Genomic DNA, 12,303 nt, shown 5'->3' on the forward strand with positions numbered 1-12,303 from the left:
CCATGTGAGGTGGAGCAGAGGAAGGGAATAGGTTAGACATGGGTCTGGGGTGGGGGGTGTTCCATCCTGGTCAGGGGTGATGCAAGAGAGGATGAGATGGCTAAGGTGAAGCAGAGCGATGAAATGGCTGGCACATGGCTCTGGGGTGGGGGAGTGATACATCCTGCTCAGCTGTGGGACAAGGGGGCCTGGTGGGAGTTGTAGTGTTGGCTGCCCATCCCCACCCCCCGGTGAAAAGGCTACCTCTCTGTGACGTGGGGCAGAGGAAGGGAATAGGTTACACATGGCTCTGGTGTGGGGGGGGGTTCCATCCTGCGCAGGGGTGATGCAAGAGAGCTTGAGATGGCTACCTACTGGTAAGGTGAAGCTGAGCAATGAAATGGCTTCTACGTGGCTTTGGAGTGGGGGAGTGTTCTATCCTGCTCAGCTGTGGGGCAAGGGGGCCTGGTGGAAGTTCTAGTACTGGCTTCCTGTCCCTACATCCCCTCCCTGGTGAGAAGGCTACCTCCTTGTGAAGTGGAGCAGAGGAAGGGTTTTGGTGACACATGCCTCTGTGGTGGAGGAGTGTTTCATCCTGCTCAGCTGTGAGGAAAGGGGGCCTGTTGGGAGTTGTAGTGTTGGCTACCTGTACCGATACCCTCATGGAAATATGGCTGCCTACCTTTGAGGTGAATTAGAGGAAGGAAATGGTAGATATGTGAGATATGTGTTGGAAAGAGTGTGTTGTACATAGGTACAGTTTGGTCTTGTAAGGGTAGCTCTATGGTTGTGCAAGGCAGTACATGGCAGTGTAATGGGATACATGTATTGGTGCTTACCAGTCTCCACTCCCCCAGTTATTCCTGTGAGACTCTCTGGATGCAGGATGGCAAGCACCTTCTCCTCCCATTGAGTGAATGTTAGTGGTGGAATGTCAGGGCCACCGCCAGTTCTCTGAGCAACCTCATGTTTCCTGTTGGCATGGTATTTCACCATGGTCTTAAGGTCATGCCACCTCTTCCTGATGTTCCGTAGTGTGACCAGGGTGGTACCTACTGCATTGACTTTGTTGACAATCCTCTCCCACATTTGATTTTTTCTTGCAAGTGGTATCTGTTGGACCATGTTTCCAAACAAATGTGGTTCTTCTCTAATTATCTCATCTACCATCACTGACAACTCGTTGGCTGTGAATTAAGCATTTTTTTCTGTGACATGGTGTATGCTGTGCAAATAAGAGTCAAGTGCAGGGAGAAAGGTGCAGGTGGAGATGTGTAAGGTGTCTCAGGTGTGTGTGTTGGAAGTGTGGGTGTGTGTTGATGTAGGTGGGTTTGATAGTGTGCTGTTTGATAATTTGCCTCTCCTAACATCTGTGGTGTGTGCCCCTTCAATGCTGTAGTTGTGCAAAGGATGATGGTCATGGAAGGGGTTGGTTATATACTCTACTATGTGGGTGTGCCAAAATGAAGAATGCCTGTCAGGTGTATTTACCATATTGACCAGAGATTTCATTGTTTTTTAATACCTTGGGGGTGTAACATTGGGGCATGTCAGATGTGTTTGAGGGTAGAGGAGAGAACAGGCACACTTGGAGACCTGGTTGTGAAGTTGCATTTGACCGCCATCCATCTTTTTGTGAGACCGCAGCAGTCGTAATGCAATGATCGTTACACCAGCTCTGCCTTCTCATCATAATTTCACTTGCGGTCATACCGCGGGTAAATTAGACTTTTTAATGCTTTCCACAGCTTTTCCATCCGCCATGGTCAGATTTTCTGTATTTCCAGACGTGGCAGATGTTTTTTGGTGAAATCCGACTACTGTGGTCGGATTTTACATTTATCGCATTGTAATGAGACCGCCGGATTTGGAGGGAACATGCAGGCTTTTTTTTTGGGAAGCATGGCAGTCGGGGGCTTTTCCGTCCGCCATCGTAATCAGCCCCATAGTCTCAAAACAATCATCCATCCAAGACAACAGGTGGTCTAGCCCTTATAGGATAAGAAGCCATGAACTTGATGCATTCAAAAGACTTCATCAATAGATAAAAAGAAAGCAGTTTAGCTAAATGGAATATTGAAATACTTCTTTGAATCAAAAACAGACTTTCTAACCTCGGCTCGAAATAGTGATCAAAAATCTTATTGTTTTATATGAACTGAAAACAATGTATGAGCCTCTATTTGAGTTTGGATCACATTTTTACTTAGAATTGTTTACAAAAAATAAAGTTTAATAAACCTACATGTTTAACAATGCACGCATATAATCTATTGCTATGTAATAATGTACATGTTTCTTTCAATAAGCAGTAGATGAACTCAGGGAGCTACAAAGACCTTTTCCACAACTGAAAGGGAGGTGGAAGGAGTATCAGTAGCGGTGTATTTAGTTCTAAACCCAAAGCAATGAAAGGAGGGCGTCTTTGTGAGGAGCTACATAAGGAAAGGAGAGGAGTGTTGGCAATGCTCCAATCTAGCATCTTGCAAAGTCACTGAAGGATTCGCTTTACACCAAGGCAGCATTGGGAACCCAGAAGTATGTCACACTGTTGAAAAAGGAAGGAGAACATACAGCAACTCTGACCTGATTTATTTAATCCTGGCAGTTTAATCCTTACTAAATACGCTATTTTTGGCAGAGATTCTGCACATAAATAATTGTCTGGCCCGATCTTTTATGTGCTAACTTCTTCACCACGACTACAGAGTCTCCACAGTGTAAAATTACCGTTAGTAAAATTAGATTTATATTTTGTGAATACCAAAAAGACAGTGAACTTACTTAAAATGTAAGTTTTCCCTCTGTGAATCAGGCCCAAATTTTTTTAAAGCACTTGTATACCACCTTTGGTTTTGGAGTCATGCCTTTAAAATGTATTGTGCTTTGTAACCTCCTTTTCAATGATAGATTTTGTCTGTTGCTAGACCTGTCATCCTTAGGTCTGTCTTTACCCCAACTTTTTGCCTTTTGCTTCCCATCTTTGTTGATTCGTTTTCTTAGCCTTAGGACTCTGAGCACTTTACCACTGCTAACTAATGCTAAAGTGTATGTGCTTCTCCCCTAAACATGATGACATTTGTATATACCTGATTGGCATATCTGTTGTACTGGTAAGTCTCTTGTAAAGTGGTATCCAATATACCCAGTTACTGCACTTCAAATGCTACTAGTGGGCCTGCAGCACTCATGTTACTCACAGAAGAAGCCTTTCAAACCTGTCTTAGGCCTGCCACTGCAGTGGCTGTGTGTACAGTTTGTTGCCACTTAGACCTGGTATTTAAACTACTTTCAAACTTTAAACTCCCCTTTTATTGCATTTAGGCCATCCCTAAAGTAGGTCCTTTGTAACCCTAAGGGTTGGGTGCTATGTAAGAAAAAGGCCGGACATGCACCTTTATGTTTTGCATGTCCTTGTAGTGACAAACAACATATTATACACAATGGTAATGTGGTGGAATGGATATCTAAATGTTACCCATAGGGTACATCAAATTACCCTATTCAAGGTCCATCGTCCCGTTCCAATTTTTAATACTTCAAAAACCACATACCACTACTACTTCCTTGTTAAAGAAATTCTTCATTGCATTTTATAGAAAAATTGAACACACACAAAAAACATTTTACACAAAAATATACATGTATTCTCTTGAACAGAACAGGCGCATATCAACAATTCATTAAACAAGTCATCATATGTATATTGTCGCCGAAACCCCGCTTTGTAATGTCAGTGTTCACACCCTCATTAATTGCAATACACTATGAGGTAATCCTATATACACATGGGGTATCTACTACCCCCCTAACACATTTTGTAAATGTGTATTTCCACTTGAATGTAATTATTATTCTTGATTTTAAGTCGATTCCTCCAAACATCTACTGTTGACGCGTTTCAGCCCCTATGCCTTCCGGACTTCATCAGGACAAGGATTAAGGGAACAACCTAAAGTAATCCAAAACCAAATTAAAAACAGTTGACTACATGTGTCGCAGGATGTGCTGATAACCCAGGCATGCAATAGTGCTCATAAAGTGCAAAGAAACCAACTGTAAACCCCTATAAATTAAAGTGCAGGGAGAAAAACAGCCACCTATTTGCCAAGAATATGTGATGCAAATAACTATCATTAGCACCCAGAAACACGTGTTGCCTTCAGAATCCAGAAAAAGGCACAAATAATATAAAATGCACTCACTGTGCATCCCACAGGCGTTATGTCTCTGGGGTGTGGCCCCCTAGATAAGTGCTGTCCTCACAAAAAAATATGAATCCCACTGGATAAGATATGATACACTTCAAAATCAAGAAAGACTTTCAATGTAAATAAATATAAAACTGTCACGTAATAAAATGCATACATATTCAAATTTGCGTACCTGTGTTGTCACAGAACCCCCAGACCTTCTTGAAGTATGCTGGGTACCACCACGTTCCATTCTATTATTTCCTAAACGTGCTGAGAGTTTAATTTAAGCCCTTTGTGTCTTCCGATGGGCATAACACTGCGAATAAGTAAACAAAGACCCCCATCAGTGGGCCTTAAATAGACAATGTTCAGGACCCAGTCCATCCACCTCGCTTCCAAAAAGACTCTTACCGGTTTAAGTTAAACCAGTCTGGCTGTTTCCTATCATCTCTGTGGCAGAGTAACACTAACACGGCTCCCTCGCGGGTCGCAAGATCAAATAGACGCTCCCCGCGTACCCGGTCATGTGCTTCTTCCCAGGCAGTGGAAATGGGAACAATACTACAGGGAAGTGCTCAAGCCAGCACCATGACACCGTATGAACACTAAATGTGCCAATCCCTATTTGGATGATAATAATAAAAAAATGATCATTCTCTGTGCGTCGCGCATCTAGCGGTCCACCTCAAGAATGTTTTAAACCCACTTGAATTTCAAACAGCGGGGGACCTGACTGCTGATAATAATCTATGAGGGCTCATCATTATTAAACCCTGGGTATGCAAAACAAAAAAATATCAGTACCCTTTAAATACATGAATTACGGACAGGACAAAGTCTAGTGTGCTAAAAATGGGGAAAAAATATTATTTCAACAATATGATCAGAAACAGATAACCACATGTGTCATGTTGCAAATCAATCATAACAACAGCACAGTAGTGTAAGCAAATGTTAACACTTCTCTTAACCACGCAAAGGTCACTTTACCAAAAATTTAAATCAAAAGATAAAGTTCTCAGATCAGGGCCCAAATTAAATCATGATCATTAGGGCCCAGCACTGCTGTTCTATATTTTTCTATCATGAGGTCTTCAAGTCTATTTAATGCAGTTTGTAGGCTCACCTTGTTGCTTGATTTGACCACCATCAGTACCGACCAACGTATGTCGTTCTCATCATGGTTACACTGTAGATAGTGTTGGACTAATGGGGCACCCTGAGTCTTACATAGTATCCTTGATTTGTGCTGCAACATACGCATTTTTACTGGTTGAGTTTTCTGCCCTTTGTAAGATTTTTAACATGGGCATGTCAGACAATAAACCACTTTTTTACCCATGTTAAAAAAACTTACATAGGGCTGACAGAGTAACCAGTGAAAATGCGTGTGTTGCAACACAAATCAAGGAAACGGTGTAAGACTCAGGGTGCCCCACTAGTCCAACACTAGCTACAGTGTAACCATGATGAGAACAACCTACGTTGGTCGGTATTGATGGTGGTCAAATCAAGCAACAAGGAGCCGCATTAGTATTGCTCGGCCACGGAGCTGATAGGAAGCAGCCAGACTGGCTTAACTTAAACCGGTTAGAATCTTTTTTGTAGCCAGGTGGATGGGCTGGGTCCTGAACATTGTCTATTTAAGGCCAACTGACAGGGGTTTTTTCTTGCTTATTCACAGTGTGATGCCCATCGGAAGACGCTGAGGGCTTTAATTAAACTCTCATCACGATTAGGAAATAAGCATATCAAACGGGGTGGTGCCCAGCATACTTCGAGAAGGTCTGGGGGTTCTGTAACAACATAGGTACGTGAATTCGAATATGTATGCACTTTATTATGTGACAGTTTTATATTTATTTACACTCAAAGTCATTCTTGGTTTTGTAGTGTATCAGATCTTATCCAGTGGGCTTCAGATTTTTTTTTGTGAGGACAGCATTTAGCTAGGGGGCAACACCAAAAAATGTTTTTTGTCTATGTTCAGTTTTTCAATAAAATACAATGAAGAATTTCTTCAACAAGGAAGTAGCAGTGGTATGCGGTTTTTGAAGAATAAAAAATTGGGACGGGAAGATGGACTTTGAATAGGGTAATTTGATGTACCCTATGGGAAGTTTTTCGATATCCATTCCTCCACATTACCATTGTGTATAATGTGTTATTTCTTAGCCCAGGTAGAGGAGGGCAATTGGGGCAAACCCCTATGATTTTGCAATTCTGGTAGTGACAAACAGCATATTTCGTTTTTCACTTCTGCGAGGAATACTCTTCTCATAGGCCAGAACTGGGAATTCCTTAATATATGTTTAATCTATAATTCCTGATCAAAGAGGAGTAGCTTTTTGATGTTTGATATGTTTGGGATGATACTGAAGAATCCTCCTTACTGTTGAAGTTGGATGTAGCATTACTGTTTTAGAAATGCCACTTTAAGAAAGTGGACATTTTTCTATACTTACTGTTCTTCGTGCCTGACAACCTGTCTCTACTACACTTCAGGGCTGAGTGACAGCTATACTTTTTGCATTCACTCTAGACAGCCACAAACACAGGAATGGCTAAGTGTGACGGAGAACTCATCTGCATTCTGGTAGCCTTCTTAGGCAGGAAGGGGAAGAGCTGGCTCACACCTACATCTGAATAGGCTGTGTCCTGTCCTTACACAAAGCACTGATTTAACCCTCGGGTTACCTAGCATACAGGACTGGGTTGAAAAGGATCCTTGTGCACCTCATAGTGTACTTTTGAAGTCACCCCCTATATCAAACGTACTTTTGGATATAAGTAATGGGTCTCTAAACCCCTAAAATCAGACGCTTCTGGATCTTGAACTGAAACTCTCTCAGAAGGACCGTTCAGCTGCTTAAAGAACTCAACTGGATTGCTTTTCTGCCTTCCCGAAAAGGGCTTGCTGGCCCGCCTCCTGTTCTACTGAAGTCTAAGGGACACAAAAGACTTCCTACAATCCTAATGGTGTTTTAGGACTCTTTCTTTTGCGTCATCAGAAGTGGATTATGCATCTGTTTTAATCACAAACCAACACATTGCATTGACTGCATGAGAAATTGCTCCACATCCCCCTTCGGCATCTATGCAGTGGCTGCCCAATGACATCGGTTCCACAGCCTATGCAGCTCAATGAGGATGGTCTGCACGGCTCAACAAAAACACATTGCCTTCACTTCAGCATAGCTGGACGATGATGCAGTGACCCGACTGCATGGGAAAGATTTACGCATCAAGCCGTCAGCAGTTGCCTGAACTTTAGATTTGCACTGGTCCCTCTCAAACATAAGAAGTTTGCTTTTGATTGCTAGTGTCTTCTAAGCATTAGTTTTGATTTAATCATTTTAAAATTCATATCTCAACTTCTACTTATTGGATTTTTGTCGCTGTGGCCTCATTATGCTCAGATAAATGGTCTCTATTTGTCTAAACCAGTGTGGAGTTTTTTTGTTGTGTTTTCATTGTGTTACTGTATGTGTGTGTGTGTGTTGCACAAATAATTTACATATTGCCTTTGTAGATAATACTGACTGCTCTGTGCCAAGCTACAGGTGGATGAGCACAGGTTATCTTATTGTGTCTCAAGAGTAGGGGTTCCTGCCTGGCCTGGGTGCATTCCTCAGGCAGCCTAAATCCCATTTATATCACATGTCAAATTATCCTGTCAAAAGAGACTGATCCAAATATTACAATTTACTGATTCCTGGTATCAGATAATGAGAAACATTCAAACTCAACATAATGAATTTGGAAGGCATTCTACCAATTAAATTCTCAGTGTGAAGCTTGTTTATAAAGACAAGGTTATTAATTACCTTTGGATATGATTTATAGTTTTTAGACCAGGGTCTCTTTGAGATATTTCTATCTGCAAACAATACGTTCTGAAGAAGAGTTGCCTGGAACTTTGAAATTATCAGCTGGTGAAATTTCTCATCCAGCACCCTCACAAAGAAGGATAGAATGATTTTTTAAGTTTATATAGTGTGGAGGGGGCAAAAATGTATCAATGTTAATTAGTTTCAGCGGTGTCAACCCAGAAGCCAGACTCACAGGGTGCATCTATCAAACATGCAGCAGGTGCATTGGTACCAGGGCCCAGGGAAGGAGCAGCATTTCACTCCAATTAGTGCCTGGGTTTTACTACAAAACCAGGTAAATTTGGCTCAGTTTCCTTCCCTGTATTCGGACCAATGGCATCCTTGAAACAGTGGCTGGGATTCCTGTCACTCGTGGTAAACATAAGTTCCTGAACTACAGGACACACATTACAACTATATATTTTTAAATTCTGTGCAAGCAAGCCAGTTATTCGTGGTGACAGACCTCCATCATCCAGGTTGCAATGTGAGGAGTGTTAGATGGCTGCACAAAAATTGTTTATTTTTCAAGTTCATACAAAGGTTCCAAAAATAATGTATTCTTTTGCAAACACCCTTGCTTTAGATCAAGTGTTTTTATAGTCAGTAAATATGAATGTGGATTTTCTGACTGTGAATAGGCCTGGACAAAACAGTAATTTTGCCAGTAAAATTGGTGTCATTCCTGAATTCTACATTCAATAAAAGTTAGATATTTTCTTCAGCAAGTCCCCAGCCAATATCTTATACAGAGTTTTATATAGCACCAACTTGACCCAAAGGCATCAGAGTGCTTTACATGAACACCAGCTGCATTACAGACAGATGCATTCATTTTTGTTAGGCAATAGGAGATTAAGTGATTTGCCCAAAATCACAGGATTTTGAGCGTCGCTTGTCAAGACTCGACCCTAGTTCCCTAGCTTTGAGAGTCAACCACTCTAGACATTAGGCTACATCCTCTCCCCTAGTCTTTTGAGACTTAATTTATATGTGTGCTTATTTATGTTTATAAAGTGCTATATTCAAACTGTAGGCATCATGGCACTGAGACTTCTGTGAGGCTTACTGACTTTAGCTTACGACCAAGTCAAAATTATAATATTTGATTTCGGGATAAAGCCATCTTTTAATCAGTTTTCAAAATCTAATAGGGATTTTTGTTTCAAAATTCTAAACTAGGATTGTTCTATTGCCTTACTGCTTCCTCTAAAAAAAACTCAAGGGCGGCTCCTTCACTAGGGCAGAGGAGCTTCACCCCACTGCTTTCTCTTAGTGTGTGAAGCAGAAACATAAAATGGTAATAACTACCATTTTGTGTTTCTGCTTCTCACACTGCGAGAAAGCAGAAGGTTTTGGTTGTGGGCAGGCAGGTGGATGAGCGTGGCTGCTCTGCGAGCAGGGCTGGGCAGGGCAGCAGTGGTGTGCCCACTCCTGAGTGAGCATGACTTGTTGGTCAGCCCTCTGGGGACTACCAAACCAGTTATGCACACTTTGCCGTTCTCCATGCTCGCTTCAATGCAGCATACATGGTGGACATGCCCAGGCCATCAGCCCCTGGCTGGGCGGTGTCCCGACCAATCACAACGCTGCTTGAATGCTTCCTGTTCCTGACCAAAGGCAGGAGAGCAGGAGAGGAGCAGAGACAACGCGGGACTCAACCGGTGGGAAGGTAATTTTTATTAGTTTTATTATTAAATTAAACCCCCACCACGCGACCCCCTGTCCCGCAGCCGTGAGTCATGCTGGTTGCAAATTACCACAAATACTCGCTTGCTGAAAACTGACTATATTTACTAGGGCTACCTTCTCCGACTGAGCACAAATTCTTATATGGGATGTAGAAGAAAAACCTTTCGATCAAGGGGCAAATTCTGTCATCATAAAGTGGTTTATGCATAAGGCAGAGCACCTTGAAATGTATTCTTTGATGTACAGGAAGCCAATGAAGCTCAACTAGACCTGGAGGAATAGATTCCTATTTTCTATGTTTAAAATCATCCTAGCAGACACATGTTGTACTAGTTGGAGTTTCTTTATCTGGTAGGCTGTAAGGCCCATGTAGATGGTATTGCAATAATCCAGCCTCTCAAATATTGGATGGCATTTATAATCTGAATATGCTGTTGATAATGGAAAAGATAAATGATCCATTTTAACACTGGCAATTAAAATAATCAAGTCTTTGTGGCAGCCTTAAACTGTTTTTCTACAGGAATATGTGAATCCATTTTCATCATGAAATTCTTCACGGGGGATACAGGAGAATGTTTCTGGCCCGAATAAATGGGCCACAAAATCATGGTTTCATACCCTTGTTTGACAAAGTATCAGGAGGAAGTCTGTCTTTCCTCCTTTCAGTTGCAAACAACAGAGCACCATAACCATTACACAAAGACACATTTGGAAGTTAGCAGCTTTATTAGCACGGTAACAGAAATTATTTCTGTTTCGACTGCATGTATAAGTGAGGAAAGTCAATTTTTTTCTATTAATATAGCTAAAGGTGTCGTACAATGTTTACGTAAGAAAGGGGATAACATAGAGTCCTATGGGATGTTGCATTCTAATAAGTTCTTCACAGAGAGGTTGGACTCTTAAATCAACCTGGGTTAGCCCATATGTGAGGAAACTGTGGAGCCAATTTAAGACTATATTAATAAAACCGCATTCCTGCAGTCGCTGTATTAAGAGCTCGTGGTCTGCAATGTCAAAAGCAGCAGACAGATCCAATAAAACCACGGCTTCTAGCACACACCTGTCTGCATGCAAGCGATGGTTATTTAAAACAGCCGTAATAACGCTTTGAATGCCACATCCCGCAAGCAAGCCTACTTGGTTTAGATGCAGAAAGTTTTGGTTTTTAAAGACTACCCTTAGGAATAGTGCACCAAAATACAATACTTGGAACACTATCCTGTAATTGTCCATAAAGTTGGGATCTACTATTGATTCTTTAGGAAAGGGCGGATCTTTGCTTTTCTAGAGGGAAGCATTTCTTTTTGCTTTAATTATGGCTTGACAATTCAACAGAATTTCTTTATGAAATTTAGCTTTTTATGCTAGGTGCTCATTTGCATGAAAATAAAAATCATTAAAAGTTCTTGAAGCCACATTTCTTTCTAAAAACGTTATTTAGCAATTTTTTTTATTATACTTTGCAAAACATGATTTCTCACACCACAGAACATACATGGCTCACATAAAGTATAATTTGCAAAGCTACTTATGTGGAAATACACATGTACAAAATGTGTTAGGTGGTTAGTGGATACCCTATTTGTATGTAGGATTACCTCGCAGTGTATTGCTATGAATGAGTGTGCGAACACTGACTTTGAAAAATCGTGGTTTAGGCGACATTATATATAAGAAGACTTATTTTATGAATTGTTGATATGCACTTTTCCTGTTCAAGAGAATACATGTACATATTTGTGTAAAATGTTTTTTGTCTATGTTCAGTTTTTCAATAAAATACAATGAAGAATTTCTTCAACAAGGAAGTAGTAGTGGTATGCGGTTTTTGAAGGATAAAAATTGGGACGGGAAGATGGACCTTGAATAGGGTAATTTGATGTACCCTATGGATAGTTTTTCGATATCCATTCCTCCACATTACCTTTGTGTATAATGTGTTGTTTCTTAGCCCAGGTAGAGGAGGGCAATTGGGGAAAACCCCTATGATTTTGCAATTCTGGTAGTGACAAACAGCATATTTCGTTTTTCACTTCTGCGAGGAATACTCTCTCCTAGGCCAGAACTGGGAATTCCTTATTATATGTTTAATCTATAATTCCTAATCAGAGAGGAGTAGCTTTTTGATGTTTGATATGTTTGGGATGATACTGACGAATCCTCCTTACTGGTGAAGTTGGATTTAGCATTACTCTTTTAGAAATGCCACTTTAAGAAAGTGGACATTTTTCTATACTTACTGTTCTTCGTGCCTGACAACCTGTCTCTAATACACCTCAGGGCTGAGTGACAGCTATACTTTGTGCATTCACTCTAGACAGCCACAAACACAGGAATGGCTAAGTGTGACAGAGAACTCATCTGCATTCTGATAGCCTTCTTAGGCAGGAAGGGGAAGAGGTGGCTCACACTTACATCTGAATAGGCTGTGTCCTGTCCTCACACAAAGCACTGATTTAACCCTCGGGGTTACCTAGCATACAGGACTGGGTTGAAAGGGATCCTTGTGCACTTCATAGAGTACGTTTGAAGTCACCCCCTATATCAAATGTACTTTT

Source organism: Triturus cristatus, chromosome 8 (assembly GCF_964204655.1).
Source record: "Triturus cristatus chromosome 8, aTriCri1.1, whole genome shotgun sequence".
Classification (NCBI taxonomy): domain Eukaryota; kingdom Metazoa; phylum Chordata; class Amphibia; order Caudata; family Salamandridae; genus Triturus; species Triturus cristatus.